General features: G+C 40.6%; 1 long non-coding RNA gene across 1 annotated transcript in view; it reads right to left on the bottom strand.

Moving 5' to 3' along the window:
* LOC135362613 (uncharacterized) overlaps positions 1-2793 on the bottom strand; it is a 394512-nt gene extending 391719 nt beyond the window's left edge. Inside the window, exon 1 of the long non-coding RNA XR_010407499.1 lies at positions 2646-2793. This is a non-coding gene — a long non-coding RNA (uncharacterized LOC135362613). The remainder of the gene's footprint in view (positions 1-2645) is intronic.
* Positions 2794-19684: the final 16891 nt, after the last annotated feature.

Here is a 19684-nt window from a genome sequence, read left to right as displayed (position 1 = left end):
AACAAAGATTATTTTGTTTCCTAGAGAAATGTTTCTCTCGTAAGTTTGCATGTATGTATATGTTTAAGGAGTAAGTAGCAAGCCCACCAAGAAGACATTCCTTTCCTTATAATAAAAACAAGGCGAGGTGGTTTCCAAGAAAAAGACAAGTAGCGATCCTGTAGCTACTACATATACACCTGAACATGTCTTTAGTGATGGTACTATACACCCCTTGGACCTCTGTCTCTCTCTCTTTTTTTAAGATTTTATTTATTTATTTGAGAGAGAGAGAGAGCACAAGCAAGGGGAGCAGCAGGGGCAGAGGGAGAAGCAGGCTCCCCACTGAGCAGGGAGCTGGATGCAGGGCTTTATCCCAGGAAGCTGGGATCATGACCTGAGCCGAAGGTAGACGCTTAACCAACTGAGCCACCCAGGCCCCAACTTTTTTTTTTAAGTAGGCTCCACACTGAATGTGAAGCCCAACACCAGGTCCGAACTCACGACCCTGAGACCAACCAAGACCCTGAAATCAAGACCCAGTTTGCCTAACACACTGAGCCACCCAGGTGCCCCTGCCTCTGTCTCTTCTTTAATCAACTGATATCTAGATGAGCTAAAAAGCCTGAAAAAGACTGCCTGGCAAGTCACTTTGACTCTTCAGAGGCAGACATTTCTCAGGAACTCAGCCACTGGGAGTAATCACTCTATAGTAAGATCTGAATTTTTAACTTTGAATCTCTGGGTTTAGGCCACTTGTACTCCCCATGTTTATTGCCTCTACAGCATCGATTAGTAGTCTTTTTGAATACCATAATTTGTCTCATTAGGCAGGGGTGAGCCAAGAGAAATTTTGTTTTTGTTTTTTTTTTTAAGATTTTATTTATTTATTTGACAGAGAGAGAGAGACAGCGAGAGAGGGAACACAGCAGGGGGAGTGGGAGAGGGAGAAGCAGGCTTCCCGCCGAGCAAGGAGCCCGATGCAGGGCTCGATCCCAGGACTCTGGGATCATGACCTGAGCCGAAGGCAGATGCTTAACGGACTGAGCCACCCAGGCACCTGAGAAATTCTGCTTTTTGCTCTGCCTTCCATAATTTGATGTGATGATTGTAGGACTACTTAAAGGTGACACTCAGACATATAGTGAAAACTGCTTCGTCCTGTTGCCTTTCCCTACATAAATATACTTTCTAGTGCAAAACCAGTAGATTCTAAATTTGGTTTTGATAAGAAATACAAATCCCTTTAAAGGGACTTTTTCTAGTTGCATGTTTCATGCCTCACAATTGTACTCACAGTTCCCTGAACATAGTGGGCACCCGATGTCTATTGCTTTGATGTCATTAGATCCTTTTTTGATCCCAATCTTATCTAAATAATCTAAAATGCAAGGTTTTGTGTGTGGTGGTGGTGGTAGTGGGATTGTTGTGTGTGTGTGTGTGTGTGTGTGTGTGTGTGTGTGTGTGTGGTGTGGTATTATGTGTGGTTTCTCCCCTTACTCCTGATGGATTGGTTCTTTAGATTTTCTATTTTCTATATCCAACATACTAATCTATCAATGATGTCATAAACTGGAGCCTCAAAAGTGAAGACTACAGGACACAAATGCAGGAATAGAGAGCAAAACATTAACCTTTGTGGTTGCTCTGAAACTGTACTGTGGCTAACTGGGGCAGAGGAGACCACGCTGTGGGGGAAAAGTGCTCTCTAGGACTGACGGATAAATCTTTAGGCTGCAATTTGAAGCCTCTGGTGAAACCCTTTATCATGGAGCACCATCACAACAGTGAGTGAAAAAACATTAAGAAAAAAAAAGCACAGCAAGGGATGCATATTTACATATTTTAATGAAAACAAATTATCTCTCCTGAAAGTAATTAATTGTGAAATTATTTAATTATGTGGCAGTAGTAAGGGGGAAACAGTGTTTGAGGTTTTCAGTAAATTCCAGTTTATAAGTAAACTGTTATTTGAGTCTGGGTTCTTTATTAAGTAATTTTTTATTGAAATCTCAGGATATCAAGCCATTTTTTTTCTACTAGTGCTATACCAAAATGCAGCAATTATGCAATTAGAAAGAAATTGCTTTTGTGGATTTTTCAGTTTTGAAATGCACATTTGAAAAGTGGTGGAAAAAGGAGATACAACAGAATACCTGAGAAACATGGGCTTGACTTTTAAATATTTATTCAAGCGACAACTCTCATTGATTGCTACGTCAATTTCTCAGCATGCCTGCATAAAAATAAACATAGAAATATAGAATCTAATGTCTGAAAGGAAACCTACAGATTATCTAATCCAGCTTCCTACACAATACTGAAAACTTTCCCACTACAATTCCATCTGTAGGTCACCAATTTTCACTAACACAAAATGTGTGGTGAAAATTCACTGTGAGTGAATTCACTAACACAAAATGTGAGGCAGAATTCACTGCCTTGTAATAGTTGTAGGAGAACTCTACTGGCTACATTCTCCTTAAAATTTTGCCCATCAGATTAATTTCTGCTTTCTCACAGCACAGGATGTGTCTAATTACTAGTCCACCTTTAGTCTATCACATATTTGCACATGTTATTTTTGCCTTTGCATTTTTTTTTCTGATTCAGACTCCATACTCCTGTTACATTCAAGAACCCCAGATATAGCATAACTTACTTACCAGTCACTGCTCTGGATGCTCTCATTTGAAAGAGCTTCAGTGTGTGAATGAATATCTCCTGTTAAGTTTGGTTTTTCAAACTTGACAATACATTCTAGAATGGAAGCGGCACCATCATCACCACAGATCTGCTCCAAAAAGTCAACTATTCTCTTTCTTGTGTTCCTATAATATATTTAAGAGCCAACGAAGGATACTGACTAACCACAAGGAAGCCACTATTCAAGTGATCTTATCAGTGGTGTGACCAGAGACAAATTACTTGACCTCTCCGTGTCAGTTTCCTCAGTAAAAGGAGGGTAATTATAGTACCTACCTTTCATTGCACTGAAAATGTAATAAGTTATAATTTGTAAAATGCTTAGAACAATGCCTGACACACAGTAAATGTTTTGTAAGTGTCTATTGGTTCCCAAATTGTCTCCTGAACACAGAGGGCAAGGAGAGGCCAAAGAAAGCAGCAGAACAGATTGGTAAGTGGCAAGTTTAATAAGCAAGCCTAATATTAGGTAACCACAAGATGGGTGGATCTCTGCTTTACCTGCCAGAATCTTAAAAGTGTATATAGCGGCCTTAACTGGATTTAGTTGCAGTGTTTCATCCAGATGAACAACATTGTTCTCTCAAGGCTGCATCCTTGAAAATGGCTCGCATGTGGGAATGGTGGGTGAAATGTACATTCCTGGGCAGGGGAGGCAGGTAGGAGCCTCCAAATGCTCAGGGCCAGCTCATGAGTCAACTGGAAGTCACATCATCTGGATGACCTCCTCCAACAGTGTTCATTAAATATATGGCTGAATACAAGTCTTTACAGTTTTATTAAATTTCTTAAGTTTGCTTTGGGTCAGTTGTTCTGTCCTTTAATTTTTCATACATATTTGTTTAGCAGAGTGAGTCCTTTTGTTAGAAGAAATACCATATAGCACCACTATATAATAAATAAAAGAACTGCTCTGTGTATGACTGGGATAAAAGCCCAGACACCTAGATGTAACTAAAGTGAACTTCACCCCATACATGCCATGAAAGCCCAGAAAGCATCTCTTGTGATGTTGGATTCCGAAAAAACAATGGAGATATACTCTTTTAACCTATTAATATGTTTTAGTCCTAAAATGTTTTCCAGTATATGTGGTAACTGTTGCATTCTCTATAAATTTTATAATCAGAAAGATTTCAATCTACCTTAATCACCAAAATATAGTGGAAGAGGATAAGTTCAAAATATAGGACATTGGCATCCCTGAAGTTCCCTTTCTTGCTTGCCATTGAACCATTAGCTAACATTTTCATCTTCTGTAAATCAAATAATGAATTCTACTATCATCCAGTTTACCTTCCTGCATTTTTCCCCAAACAGTATTGTGACTTTGCCAAATGCCTGCCAGAAATCAAGATATAGACTATCTACACCTCCCCCCTTACCTGAATGGCTAGTAATTCTCTCAAGGAAAAGAGTAAAGCTTATAAATTTTGTATTTGCACTTATGGGGGTTCCTAAGAATCCTTTTTTTAAATCTGTGCTGACAATCCTTCTGATCATTCACCCTTTTAAGAACTTTATCGATGGTCTAGGTTCAAATAGAAACAAAGATTAATAAATTTGACATCATTACCTGGTAAAAATTAGCTTTATATTCCAGGTATCAAGAAATTTTTTTGCCCCTTGGTTTAAACTGATACATTACCTGATCATTAAAACTTCTTATAGAAAATCAAAAGTGATTAATGATGTCTTTAAGTATTCCTATCCCCTAAGCTTTAGATATTAAGGCCTGCATTAGTTTCCTAGGTCTGCCATTACAAATTATCACAAACTCAGTGGTTTAAAATGACAGATATTTATCCTCTTATAGTTCGGGAGCCTAGAACTTGGAAATCAAGGTGTTGGTAAAGTGATGCTTTCTCAGAACCCAAGGGAATTCTGTTCTTTGCCAGCTGTGGAGGCTCCATATTATTATTGGTTTGTTGCTGTATCACTTCAATCTCTGCCTTTATCTTCATATGCCTTGTCTTCTTTTGTGTGTATAAGAACACTTATCATTGGATTTGGGGCCCACCCAGGCCTAATCCTGGACGGTATCCTTATCTCATGATCTTTAAATTTCATTACATCTGCAAAGACCTCTTTTCCAAATAAGGTAACTTTCACAGATTATGGGGATTAGAATGTCAAATATCATTTCAGGTCCAAAGACTTAAATTCATATATAATTGTTAATCCCCTTTATTTTTTTCTCTACTATCCAAGAATGGTGGCTTGTACAGAAAACAAGGTTGGAAGTTTAAAGGATGAAGATGAGTGTGATGGTAAAGGCACTTGAAACCATGATGTAAATGGTGAAGGAAATAGCTATTTCTTCTGGAGAAGAAAATACTTAACGATGTGGCTGGGGGCAATAATAGTTCTCTTTATATATTTGGAAGGATGGCATGTGGAAGATGGAATTGACTACTATATAGTTCCTGAGGAGTAGAATTAAAATTGACGGTTGGTGGTTACCAAAAGATATATATATATTATAGGCTCAATTCAAGACACACGTTTCTAAAATAACTGTCCATAGCTTCAATGGATTGCCTTAAAAGGTAGCAAATTACCTATTACTGAGGCCATTCATGTATAGTCAGATATAGAAATTATAAAATGAATTAAAAACTCTAAATGATTTTTAAACTGATTTTTCTGCGATTTTCAAATCAGAATGCATATTAGAGTCACTTGGGAATCTTTTAAAACTTGACATGTTCTCTAAGAGTGAGGTCTGAGTATGTGTGCTTAATCCCTTATTATCTTTTGATTTAGACTGATGGATTCCAAAGTGTGTTTCCCAAACCAGATAGAGAAGCACTGGTTTAAATGATCTTTAAAGTCCCTTCCAATCCTGAGATTTTGATTCCAAGATATAGAAGAGAAGGACAAGGTATTCAATCAACAACAAGTCTAAAACTGAATTGAAAATGTGAACAGAGATTCTTGGGCAAGATTGCCAGCAAATTCCACAGAGGCCATACTGTTCTGTGTATTGTTCTTCTAAGCCTGGATAATCATGTTCAATGATGTATATTCACTTCAAGAGGATTCTTCAAGTGGAAAATGTTCCTGAAAGGTTTAAACACCGTGAATGATCCCAAACTCATCATCATGTCATGGGAGCAGGGGCCACTAGGAATGCAACTACAGAAGGAAAATAAAATGAGGCAAGAGCTTGGCAATTTGATGCAGGCAAGACTGAGGTTATTACAGTCAGAGCTAACAATGCAGTCTGCAGGAAAGAAGGACATTTTGTTATGGGCCAAGGTATGTCATTAACATTTGAGGAATAAACTTTAAAAATTAAATTAAATAGATAAAGAAAGGGGAAAAGGAAGAACATAGATTTAGGAGTCAGGTTCCAGGAAAATAGCAGGTGTAGTCATTATCTTTCAGTGAACACTCTAATATAAATGTGGCATGTCTATCATGTAGAATAGCATGTATTTTGCTATTTTTCTACATGTAGAAAATCATGTGTGCTCTGGATGTAAAAAGTATTGCAACTGGTAAACCAGCACGTATTTATTTAATAGTTTTTTTTTTTTTTTTAAGATTTATTTATTTATTTATTTGACAGAGAGAGAGACATAGCGAGAGCAGGAACACAAGCAGGGGGAGTGGGAGAGGGAGAAGCAGGCTTCCTGTGGAGCAGGGAGATCGACACAGGGCTCGATCCCAGGACCCTGGGATCATGACCTGTGCCAAAGGCAGACGCTTAACGACTGAGCCACCCAGGCGCCCCTACTTAATAGTTCTTGAATGGGCAACAATACCTTAAGGTTCTTTTGCTTGCAAGGGAAGAGAATATTAAAACTGTGCACTGATTTAAAAACAAAAGAAAACAAAACGATTTATTGATGTATTGAGAAGTGCAGTTTTTCAGGTTTCAAGAAAAAGTTGATCTAGCAGCTAACTGATGATATATCCAAGAAACAAGTTGAAAGTTGTTTGTTTGTTTTTCAATCTCTCTGTTCTGATATCCAAGGTGCTGGCTTCAGCTCAGGGCTGGCTCTCCTTGTGGTTGCATCAGCATTTTTCTACCAAACTAAGCCGCTTTCTTTCATGTTCATGTCAGGGGGGTGAAGGACTTCTCTTTTCCTTACTCATACTGAATTATTTTAGGTCACGTGTCCATCCCTGAACTGACCACCAAGGCAAGGGGCATAGGATTAGCTTAGGCTAAGTAGGTCAATGTTTGAAGTGAGGGGATGATATTTACTAACCCCAGCAAAATTCTTCTCTGGAAGGGGAAGAAAGGTGTAGAAGCCAGGCAGGCAATGGGCAATGGAAAAGGGGTGGGTCAGATGACAACTTGATAAAAGTTTGGAATTTTTCCTAGAGATATACTATTGATAAGTACTGGTTTGATTCTTATGAACACAAAGTCGTACATGATACTCTACCCATAACATATATTGATAGTTATCATCTTCTCTTATTTTTTTTACTTTCAAAATGAAAACTCAAAAGGCAAGCAGGAAAGCCATTTTATAATTTATCAGATGTGAACTCTCAGGGCCTGTATTTTAAATCCAGACATCACAGTGTATATATCTATGTGTATAAGTAGTCCAAAGAGAATACAGCTTCTTTATAGTTTAAAAAGAGAGAGAGAGAGAGAGAGGGAGAGAAAGAGGGTTACCTCGGAGAACACAGAGTAGAAGGGCACAGGAGGGGCAGGCAGGTTCAGACTCCCACCTACGCAAATCTGAGCCAAACTACACAGCCTTCCTGAGTTCCTGATTCATCTGCTCATTTAAAGTATGAATTTAAGAAAGTATAACCATTCTCTCTTGTCAGTTGACACCATATGATCCTTCTCTTAATTGTACTGAAAAAATGATCTTGCTTTTGGGAACTGAAACTTACTGGCAGGCACCTAAGAACCAGAAAAAAATACATTGGCAGGCCAGAAGGTTCTGAATAACAAGAGACAATTGTTCGGTCAGCCTCAGGGTGTGGACATTCAGTACAAGCAATTTTCTCTGCTGTACCACTTCTCTATCCTTGGTAGCTAGATTTTTGGAAAAGACAGTCCGCTACCAGGTGGTTAGTCAGACAAACCAACACATTGGTCTTCTTTCAAGACATGGTCTCTACATACTAGCTTATCTTTTAGTTGGAGTGAAAGTTGAGTAGCACAACAAGGCATGGGCTCCACCAACAGAACAAGTATCTGGAAGGTAGTCTAGCCACCTGTAAGTATGGGAGCATGCTCCACAGGGGTCTCCTCTTGGAGTGTGCACTCAGGCTTCTTATCAAAATATCTTTTGATATTTAATTTAGGCTTTTCCCTCATAAATATAATTTTCTCCATTGGTTATATCTATAGTGGCTAACTTAGGGCCCTTATGGATAGGCACTTGGGGCAAATGGCCTGATGGGCCGGCTCCTTAATCATCTTCTACATCTAGCAGTTTTCAATGCACCTGCCTTGGCTTCCTGCCTTGGCTCTGAAATACATTCCTACTAACGTGAGCATGATTTATAGGTGATCTCTCTTTAATAGGAGGGAGAATATGGTATAATTGAGAGGGCCCTGGACTGAGGGTCAAAAGAGGTTGATTTGTTCCCAAACCTGCTACAAATTAGCTTTGTGGGTGTTAGACCAGTTATGATAATCACTCTCAGCCTCAGTTTCCTTATCTGTAAGGTGAGGGGGCTGGAAGAGGGTTTAAGTCACCCATGAGCTCTAATTTCCATCTTTCCATTTATTTATGCTTCCTCTGTTTATTCATCATGACCCTCCCACTCCCCCAACCCAAGACCATTATTTCCCAAGACCATAAGACCTGTTAAAAAAGAGAAGGGAAGACTATGAATGCTCCTCATCTCCTTACCTAATTCACAAATACTTTGTAAAAATAAATTGCATATTTTTAAAAAGATGTATGTTGAGAGCCAAGAGAATGTGTATGTGTGTGTATCTTTTTCTGATAATTTCCCCCCCTGTTGTTTCTACTTATGGATATAAACTTAAGAGGGAAAAAAAGGCTTTCCTTTCCTCAAGTATCCATTTTGGCTTGCATCTTTGCAGCTCTAGAGTTAAGTTCTTTGGCAGCAGAAGCCAAATACTTCAGGTATAGTATCGGACATGACAGTACCAATATGATAGCAATAACTACCTGTCCATCTTAGTTTTTTAGTGAAAGCATTTATATACAAGTGATTTTTAAACACTCTATTGTTTCTAGAGAGAATTGTGAGGTGTTAAGAATTTATCTTCATATGCGTTATAATGAATATTCCATAAAGGCAGGAATTATTATCTGTTCTGTTGACTGCTGTGTCCCCAGCCCCTGGAACAGTGCCTGGCCCATATTCTACAAATATTGCTGAATGAAGGATATAATTCAGCACAGTTTAGAGAAGAGAGAGTTAAGTGTCTGGTAAGTTACCTATTCTTTTTTTTTTTTTTTTTTTTTTTTCAGATTTTATTTATTTGTCAGAAAGAGAGAGTACAAGCAGGGAGAGCTGCAGGCAGAGCAAGCAGAGGGAGAAGCAGGCTCCCCACTGAGCAAGCAGCCTGATGTGGGACTTGATTCCAGGACCCGGGGATCATGACCCAAGCCGAAGGCAGACACTTAACCAACTGAGCCACCCAAGCGTCCCTAGGTCACCTATTCTTGACCCTCCCTTCTTAGCTCAAGAGCAGCCAGGTTGAAGCTTCCCTAACTTAACCATTACTAACACTTTAATCACAGTACACTATGCTCTCCAGTGCCGACATCTATCTCCTTCCCATCATCCACTTGCTCCCTGACAGGCTGCAATGTGCTTTTCTCACCCTTTGCTGAATGATGTCCTATCTGTTAATGCCAACAGAGCAGAAATTTCCTCCATCACCAGGTGTCTACTTAGCTAAGGTGCCCTTTAATAAGGATTAGCAATTTGTGGAAACATTAGATAGTTGACTATTATAAACCATCAAACTGACATGGAGTAGAAAAGAAATGGAATTGACTGGCAGGGCATAAAGAGAAGTTGGGGGAAATAAGAGTTACTTCTACATTACTTTATGATAACTCTTCCTGGAGACATACAGACTTTGTTTAGAAAAGCATTGGGAGGGGCACCTGGGTGGCTCAGTCAGTTGAGCAGCTGCCTTCAGCTCAGGTCATGATCCCAGGGTCCTGGGATCAATCCCCACATCAGGCTCTCTGCTCAGTGGAGAGCCTGCTTCTCCCTCTCCCTCTGCCTGCCTCTCTGCCTACTTGTGCTCTCTCTCTCTCTGTCAAGTAAATAAATAAAATCTTAAAAAAAAAAAAAAAAGAAAAGCATTGGGATCTGATATAAAGGATTAGGAACTCAATTAGATTATCAAAATTTGAAAGTTCCAATTTCTTTCTACTATATAGGCACTATTGAGATACGTGATAGTGCAAATCCATTTTTTAAATGTACAAAATGATCCAGATTTTTGTTTTTTGTTTTAGCTTTTTGTATTGCTTTTCAGAACCATAATGGATCCTACTAAAGATATTTAAAGATGCTTTAACTGTAAAGTTTCATCCTAAATTAAATTTCAGTCTTCTAAGTATGAACATAGTTTATAATAACCTGCATCTACACCACATGCATTTTTTTTTCAACACTTACTCATATGCCAGCCCTTATAGTGTTTGCTTCTCTATGTCTTGTCTGCCACAATAATGCTGATGGGATGCATTTGTCTTAACAGGCAAGAAGAAGAACAGAAAGGGGTGCCTGGGTGGCTCAGTCGTTGGGCGTCTGCCTTCGGCTCGGGTCATGATCTCAGGGTCCTGGGATCAAGCCCCACATCAGGCTCCCTGCTTGGCGGGAAGCCTGCTTCTCCCTCTCCCACTCCCCCTGCTTGTGTTCCCTCTCTCTCTGTGCCTCTCTCTGTCAAATAAATAAATAAAATCTTAAAAAAAAAGAAAAGAAGAAGAAGAAGAAGAACAGAAGTCTATGGTCCATTCTTGGATCTGAAATGTCAGACAGGTTCCCCGGCCCCAGGACGTTGGGAGGTTGCAAAATGAAGTGCTCCTATATGATTTCTGACCTTTCAGAGTCCTTCACAGGCGACAGCAGGTCCAGGACTTGAGGTCAGCTCTACATGCCTCAGCTCCCATGAACTCCAACCCAACTCATTTTTGCTGCCCACCAGACTCGACTCTGTTGATGGGTCTTGGAGGCAGTGTGGTTCATCAGAAGTAAGTTCTGGTACAGTCCCACATCTATTGTTTCTCTTACTAATGTTCTAGGCTTCCTTTAAGATTAGAGTCTTCCTCTGAACCCTAACCAAGAACTGAATTCTTTAGAATGTCACCCTGTTCCGTCCATCATTCCTTCCTTAAAGTAGGTTAAGGAGTCATGCACTATAGCTATGAGCATGGGCCCTGGAGCAAAGTCAACAGTACTGGACCATGCTCAGCTCGTTCTTCCTGTGGGAACCTGGTCAGTGACTCAAGGTCTCTTAGTTTCATCTGTAAAATGGTATGATCATAGTCTCTCCTTCAAAAGTTTGTTGCGAGGGCTAAATGAAAATATCCACATGCATGCAGTCTGTAAATACTAGTAACAAAACATTTCAAGAAGAGAGAGCCACTTTGTCCAATGCTTGCAGCAGAAATGAGACTTGCATGATCCTTGAGGATTATAAGCTGGTTGAGGGATAATAAATGATGCATTATATATTAGAGATAAAAATCCCCACAATGTATCCTCCCAACTACCATTTACTGAGATCACAATTAAAATTTTGACAAATAGAATCTCTCTCTAATTCTTTTTAAAATGACATATAAAAATAAATTTAAATAATTAAAATCTCCTGAGCACAATTCAAACCTTTGAGGGTTCAGCAGCAGTATATGATGTCCAAGTTACTTTGGGGTCATTATTATGAACGTTTCATCAAGCACCTGCTTTTACACATGACATATGCTCAATAAGTATTTGTTGGTAGAATGGCTAAGATATGAATGGACATCAATAATCACTGCATTACTGTAGGTGAGTAAAGTGCTAGTAAAGAGAATGTCAGGTATTTCACTGCCCAGAATATCACTGTGAAAAGATTTCTGATCCCAAAGAATACCTTTTCTTTAGAGATGGTGGAATGATTGCTTGGCAATCCAAAGCTAAGACATGGTAGATCAAAGATAAGAGCCCTCATGTGCTGCTGTCAGATAAAATACAGATACCCAATTCAATTTTAATTTCTGATGAACAATGAATATTTTTAGGACAAGTATGTATCAAACATTGAGTATTTTTAGGATAAGTATGTTCTAAATATTGACAAATTTATCAAATGGAGGCACAAGTATCTTAAAATGTTATTCACCGTTTATTTAAAATTTAACTGAGCATCCTGTATTTTTATTTGCTAAATCTGGTAACCCACTCTAAAGCCCAATTGCTACCCCACACACCATTTCTGTGTGGCCTCCCTCTGTGATATGATCTGGGATGTTTTGGACACCTTGGGCTGCCAATTCTCTAAGATTTTGTGCCTCTTTCTGCTTCCCTTGATTGGGAAAACCCAAATCTCTGCCACATTTGCCTCCTGTCTCATTCTTCTTCACCTAGTGCTTTTATGTGCTTGAAAATCTTTGACCCTTCTCCAAAATTCTAGTCCTACAAGTTTACTTGTCATCAAGATGACTCACTGTCATCTCAAACTCATCTCATTTGTAAACTAAACTCTTCTTTCCTACAACTCTTGTTCCTCCTCTGAAGTCCCTATCTTTAAAATGCAATAACCAATTTCCCAACAATCAGACTTGCCAAACCACAAAATAACTTCAATCTCTCCCCACTCTTCCTCATTGCAGCCACATCCAATCAATTCCCGGTCCTGTTGCTCCTTTTTTCAAACATTTCCCTAGCCTATCCTTTACAGTGCCAAGGACCCAAGCCTAAAGAAGGCTCATATCACCTCATTTTCTGAACAATGTGATTATTTCCTGATGGCTCCATCTCTCCCTCCTCCAGGCAATTCTGCCAAGCACATGCCCAGGTTAATGTCTCTAAAATACAAGATTTTCTGACAAGATAAAGACAAATAGCCTGACATAAAATGAACAATGTTTATGCAAGAGAAATTGGCAGTACAGAAATTATAAATGACTGAGAAACATATGAGAAGATGCTCAAATTCACTAATGGTTTGGAGAAATGCAAATTAAACTAATAATGAGACATCACTTTATGACTAGGAAAAAAATGAAAAGAACAAAACGGCTAATGCTGAGAAGGATGAAGGAAAAACTTTTCTTTCATATACAGCATGTAGAAATGTCAATGGGTAGTTTTTGAAAGCAATCTAGTATAATCCGTAAAAATTGAAAATGCACAGATGTTTTGACCCAGCAATACCACTCATAGGAATCTATCTAATAAAATGAAATCCACTAGTACTTGAACACATATGCACAAGGGTATTTGCCGTAGACAGCTTTGAAACAGAAAAATGATCCAAGAAACAAAAAATCCTTGAGGGAAAAGGGATACCAAGAAATAAGAAATAGCTGAATAACATAAGGTCTATCCACACCACAGAATATTATGCAGCTATTAGAATATATTAGTTCAGTAGCGGTGTAAGAGTTGATTAAGTGGGATTTCTGTAAGTGAAAAAGGATGCAAAAACATGTACATGCAATCCCATTTTTATTTTTTTAAAGATTTTTATTTATTTATTTGACAGAGAGAGAGAACACAAGCTGGGGGCACAGCAGGCAGAGGGAGAGAGAGAAGCAGGCTTCCTGCTGAGCAGGGAGCCTGATGCGGGGCTTGATCTATCCCAGGACCCTGGGATCATGACCTGAGCCAAAGGCAGGCGCTTAACAACTGAGCCACCCAAGTGTCCCGCAATCCCATTTTCAATAGTGATCCAACCCATTTATGTACTTGTACCTATATAATGTACACATGCATGCACACACACACACTTATATTCATATGTTCATATGAACATGGAAGGGTATACCACATAAAGTTGTTCACATGAGTTACCTTGGGAGGGGAATAATGGGGTCTGATATGAATTGGCAGGGGCAGATGTAAAACATTAGTTTTATATCTCCTGCCATAATTTTTAATGGTCTTCCATTGCCAATAAAATAATAAATATTTAGCCTCCACTGGTTGACCTCTATTTTCCTGGCCTTCTATAGTACTAGTTCTTATAAGGTCTTTCCATCTCAACCAAACTGACCTTTTTGCTGATATCTTTCTTGATTGATTATAGGTTCTCTCCCACCCCTGCCCTGTACTTAGCCCCCCACACTCACCCAGATAATTGATCCCCCTTCTTTTCAACTATTCCTTTAAGGAACCCCTCAAATTTCATGTGCTTTATAAAGAGCTTCCTATTCACTCTGACCTTCTTTTTAGTATCCTTTCTTTCTATGATAGTGATACTTCAGTTTTCTGTGACCATTCCTTCAATATCTGCCTGACCATCCCACCAGCTTGCCTGTGCAGAGAGCATTCCATTGACCACTGGGCCTAATGGACCTGCTCCAGGACACACCAGCAGGACATAGACAGCATCATCAGCCCTGCTCTTCTAACTCATATTTAAGTCCAGCTTTCTGAGCCCCAAAGCTGTGTTCTTTTTATTAAACCATGCTTGCTATATTTTCTTCTTTTGTATGTGAAGGAATGTCATCTGCTGTCCCATCTTTTGAGAGAGAAATTGGTATTACCCTACCCCTGGACCTCACTTTCTGTACCTGATTTTCTGGGCTCCTGACCTTACCTTTTTTCAGCAGTGTAGAGGAGGCAGTATTCTATAGTTTCTGTGAATTCTTATCTCAACAGGGGTTAGATACATTTCATTGCCATTAGTGAGGACCTGTCCCCTGCTAGGCACCGTGCTCAGTGTAAGGTATATAATAATTGTACAAGCAGAGTTTCATTATTAGCCCTTTACAGATAATGTAGAAAGGTTAGGTAAATTGTTCTGGGTCTGGCAGGTTAGGGGCAAAGCCCAGACTCTCAGATTCCAAAATCTGTGTTTCCTTCCATGAGCCTCTGCAGGGCAGATCTAGCTTTAGATTCAGAGTTAGGACTCAGAAGAGGGTACGAGAACAGGCTAGTATGGAAGGAAGAGCCACAGTAAAGCAGGATGAGCACAGGACTCTTGGCAAATACAGTCAAAAGCTGGGAGGAATCTACACAAAGGCAAAGATGGGAGCCAGGAGCCTAGAAATCATTATGGGAGGTCTTCCTTTTGCCCTACAGGTAGTGTACTCTGCAAAATTGGCTCAAAACCTGCTTGAAAATCCTTATATGGGTATGCCTTATATATATTTACCTCCTATCACTAACCTCCCTTTATGCCTACATCTTGACACAACCAAATTTCTTTCTGGATACTGTCTATCCAGTTGCCTCCCAAGTCTAGGTGCTGCCCCTAGAGTGAGAGCAAACTTATCCTGGGGACTATATATTCATGCCTGTCTGGTGCTTCAGATGTGTGCAAAACTGACTGCTCATGAATTAGGCAAATGAGTGAAAAACAATGCCCTCAACCAGAGGGGTACATCCCAACCTGTTTGGAGGGCACCCCTGATTTTAACCCCCCTGGAAATTTCGGAGAGGAAAACTCACAGCTGTTAGGCCCGGGCTTCCTTTCACTTTCCTGGTAGGTACAGTATCTATGAGCTGTGATATTCACACATGCCCAGCGTGCTGCCAGCAGGGATCAAAGACAGAGTCAGAAGAGGCAGAAATAGCAAAAATCCAATTCCAATGCCTTTACGGCTTGCAGTCATTTAGCATTTCATCTCCATGAATTTCCCAGGGTGCATTCCAGAGTTGTGTGTATTTAAGTTTTGACCCTTAGCTGCCCATTGTCCCATTCCCTTTCTGAGTATCCAGACAGTCACACTATTAGTCAGAGGGGAAACACATGGGGTAATAAGAAGAAAAGCAACTCAGTAACCTGACCAAATTGTTTTAAATAATTTCTGACTCAGAATGACCATATCTCTGCCTTTTTGTTGCCCACCCCACTGAACCCTCCACCCCTTTGGCAATTTCTGCTTCCATTCTGGCCTGATGGGGTCAAAATAACATAAAATCATCCATTCTAACGTAAGTCTTATCTGATTTTTTTTTTTTTTTAAATATCAAAGAAGTCAGTGTGCACTCAGAAACATTGTATATCAAGAGACTGGGTTCTCTGGTTCTCATTTGAACTTTCTGAGGTTCCTGCAACACTAGCTTAAGTTCAGTCAGTTTGATGTTACGACTTTGAGTTTGGCGTTTAAGGCGCTATGAAATAAACATCAATACAATGCTGGCTCTTGTTTCATTTGAACTATTTGGCCCCCTAGGGCAGACTCGGGCAAATCTAGAAATTTGAGTTTCACCGATTACTGAACTTTAAAGGAGGACTGAAGTTATGGATTAAGGGAGCCTGACTTTCAAAAACTGCTTCTAACTTAAAGTAAACAGCTCAGGCTCCTCATCAGCTTTTCCTGAGCCATCTCTGGTTAAAAGTTGGCCCCACTGGAAGTCAGTCTACAGCCTCTCTCTATTCTTCCAGAATTACAGGTTGCCATGGTTACAGTGGCTTCTGGAAATGAACTTCATAATTGCTGCATATTGCATATAAACAGCTGGATTCCCTCTTTCAATTTCACTCTGAAACAATGAAGGCCCAAGAAAATATCCTTGTATTTGAATCATTGACATGCTAAAGATTATACCAGTAGTGAAGCATCATAGCACAGGGAAACTTGGAGAAATGAAGTCAAATTCCCCAGGCTCTATATATGTAGATGAATGTAAAATGCATATGTGTGATTCCACATACACCAAGTAAGAATCCTTGAAAAGCTGAAAGAGCCCCTCCTTTCAAAGATCCATTAATCCAACTGCTGTCTTACAGGGTGTGAAACAGAAACCCAGAGACTGAGCATTTTCTGTGTGTGCTCTCACAGCAAGACAGGTACAGAATGGGATTTACAGAACAGCCTGGTGCTACGGATATGGCTCCAGTCACATTCAGAACTTGGGCTTGAGTTCCAGCTCTACAACCGATCAGCTGTGTGCTCTCCAAGTGTCATTTAACCAGGCACTCAGTCTATGTGTGTATTTTAAGAGAGTTGGGTATAAAGTTTTTGAGGCATGTACCTGCTAATGTGGTCCCTCTATCAATAGTAGTTGCTGAGAAGCCAAGGTTAGTGGCTGTGTCTACCCTAAATATCTGCTGTACTGGCCCTCCATGGGCTTCTAAGATTCCCACATTGTATTCCTCTTTAGAGAAACATATTGATATGATTTTTAAAATAAAATCGCTACGAGGAAGGTGAGGTATTACTGGCTATTAATATCCTAGCAAAGATCAGTTGATGAAGTTAATCAATCATATAGTACAGTGTTGAGAACGTGAGGCCCAAATGATAACGAGGAAGGGGTTCTTTTTGGGGTGGAAGTTGGTTGAAAAAGACAAGTTCCTAGAGGTTTGTGGGGAACCTAGGTCAACAGAGAGTTCACCTGGTTGATAGAGGAGAAGAAAGAGGATGCAGAGGGGGTTCAATAAGGAGATGAGGAGACCTATTTCATAAAAGGAGGGTATTTTTCTGTCTTACTATCCACTCATATAGTTGTTTCTCTCTGTGAGAAAGTCTTAAAATGTTCCCAAGGAAAGTTACATAGTGAATAATAATGCTGCTAAGGCAATAATTAAAAAAAAAAAACTCTTAATAAAGAACTATTTGTCTATCCTACCTAGAGCCTGCATAGATAACATTCTGGTTCTGAATGTCAAATCTCAGCGGCCAGCCTTGTTACTTTCCAGAGCTGTGCAACCTGCCCTCTCCCTATGCCCGATTAAGGTTTGATTTTCCACAAGATGTCTTTACTATGGATAACAGCCAATAATGAGAAGAGGATTTCATCCTCCTCCTTGGAACTGGACTTTCTTTTCAGGCAAGACCTGGCTATAGTTTTCCAGATGTCTTGAAAGGACGAAAATGCAATGCTAGGCAGCGACTCCTCTGGGTGCCTTTGTCCCTTTTATAGAGCCCAAAATGTACTCATTTTAAGAAAACAACAACAAAACAACACCAACTACTTTAAACCCCCCTCTGACTCCCTGGCCCACAACTGGGACTAAAAAAGACCACTGGGGGTCCCTCTACCTCTCCTTGGTTGGAAGCAATCCTCCTGGTAATCAGTAACATATGGGTATAGCCCAATCCACCTTTGATCTCCTCGTAAATCTCACCTGGTTTCTTGTGCATTGAGACCCTTTCTAAATACTTACTTGCTGTAGGTTTTGTCCCCTGACTTGTTTTTTCCTCTTTCCTCAAATACATGTTTCCTGCTGTCTGATCACTGATAATATCTTTTCACCATGAAACCCTCTCCCTAATAGAGGCATGCCTTTTCCTCAGGCAAATGTTCCCACATGCTTCAAGGTTCAGCACGATTCATCAATTTCTTGAATCATGCCTCTCCTAAAACACAAGATATTCTTTGAGGGGAGCATCACAAAGGATTAGCACTTAATAAATATTTGTTGATTTTTTTGATAGCTTGATATGCCTTGGAATTTTGATACCCAGGCTGACTGAATATGAACCACTCATTCATCAATTTTGTTGAGTATCTACTATGTGTTAAGGTATTTCTTCAAAAGTCTCTTTTTTCCAGGAAAAAAGATAAACAAAAAATGAAAAATAGAAGATGGAAGATTTTATTAACAGAGGGAGTTTGAATTTCTACCATTACTGTTTGAGACCCCAGGCTTACCAATTCTCTTCATATTTTATTTCTGTTCATGTATGAGAAAAGCCAGAGGAAAGTTTCTGGGTTTGTTAGGAGAAAGATGCGGGTGTTGGAGATGTTAAAATAAGTTTTTCTGGCCTCTACTTCCAAGGCTATCCTAAGGACCAGGAAGATCTATGGACATAGAGCCTCTGGCTAAAACTGTTTTGCACAGTTTATTTTAGGAAAAGAAAACTTCCCTCTGTCCAGAGATAAGTCAGATGATTGCTGGGTGGGGGTGGAGGTGAGGAGGAGGAGTGTTAGCAGAAAGAACTTTCCATGGCAGAACTCTATTTCTTTTCTTACGTAATCCTTATCCACTCACCCGGGGCTGTCATTCCTGCCTCTGTGCCCTCAAGAGCAAATGCAGCACCACAGTGACATTTTAATAATAATACTTTGTACTTATACAGCACCTGTCAGCCAATGATCTCAAAGTACTTCTCCCGTGATTAACTCATTAATCCTCACAAGGATAACGGACTTTCCCAAGGTCACAGAACAGTGAATGTCAGGGGCAGTCGTGTGCTCCTGCTCTGAAGACTGTCCACCTGCCTGCCTGCCACAAAGCCGCCTCGGGCATAATCCAGACCGTCCACCTGCCTGCCTGCCACAAAGCCGCCTCCGGCATAATCCAGACCGTCCACCTGCCTGCCTGCCACAAAGCCGCCTCGGGCATAATCCAGACCGTCCACCTGCCTGCCTGCCACAAAGCCGCCTCGGGCATAATCCAGACCGTCCACCTGCCTGCCTGCCACAAAGCCGCCTCGGGCATAATCCAGACCGTCCACCTGCCTGCCTGCCACAAAACAGCCTCGGGCATAATCCAGACCGTCCACCTGCCTGCCTGCCACAAAGCCGCCTCGGGCATAATCCAGACCGTCCACCTGCCTGCCTGCCACAAAGCCGCCTCCGGCATAATCCAGACCGTCCACCTGCCTGCCTGCCACAAAGCCGCCTCGGGCATAATCCAGACCGTCCACCTGCCTGCCTGCCACAAAGCCGCCTCGGGCATAATCCAGACCGTCCACCTGCCTGCCTGCCACAAAGCCGCCTCGGGCATAATCCAGACCGTCCACCTGCCTGCCTGCCACAAAACAGCCTCGGGCATAATCCAGACTGTCCACCTGCCTGCCTGCCACAAAGCCGCCTCGGGCATAATCCAGACTGTCCACCTGCCTGCCTGCCACAAAACAGCCTCGGACATAATCCAGACTGTCCACCTGCCTGCCTGCCACAAAGCCGCCTC

This window comes from Mirounga angustirostris, unplaced genomic scaffold, assembly GCF_029215605.1.
Source record: "Mirounga angustirostris isolate CCGP_5_RB_7025 unplaced genomic scaffold, mMirAng1.0.hap1 SCAF_14, whole genome shotgun sequence".
In the NCBI taxonomy this organism is placed as follows: domain Eukaryota; kingdom Metazoa; phylum Chordata; class Mammalia; order Carnivora; family Phocidae; genus Mirounga; species Mirounga angustirostris.
This window is presented reverse-complemented; position numbering and strand designations above follow the sequence as displayed.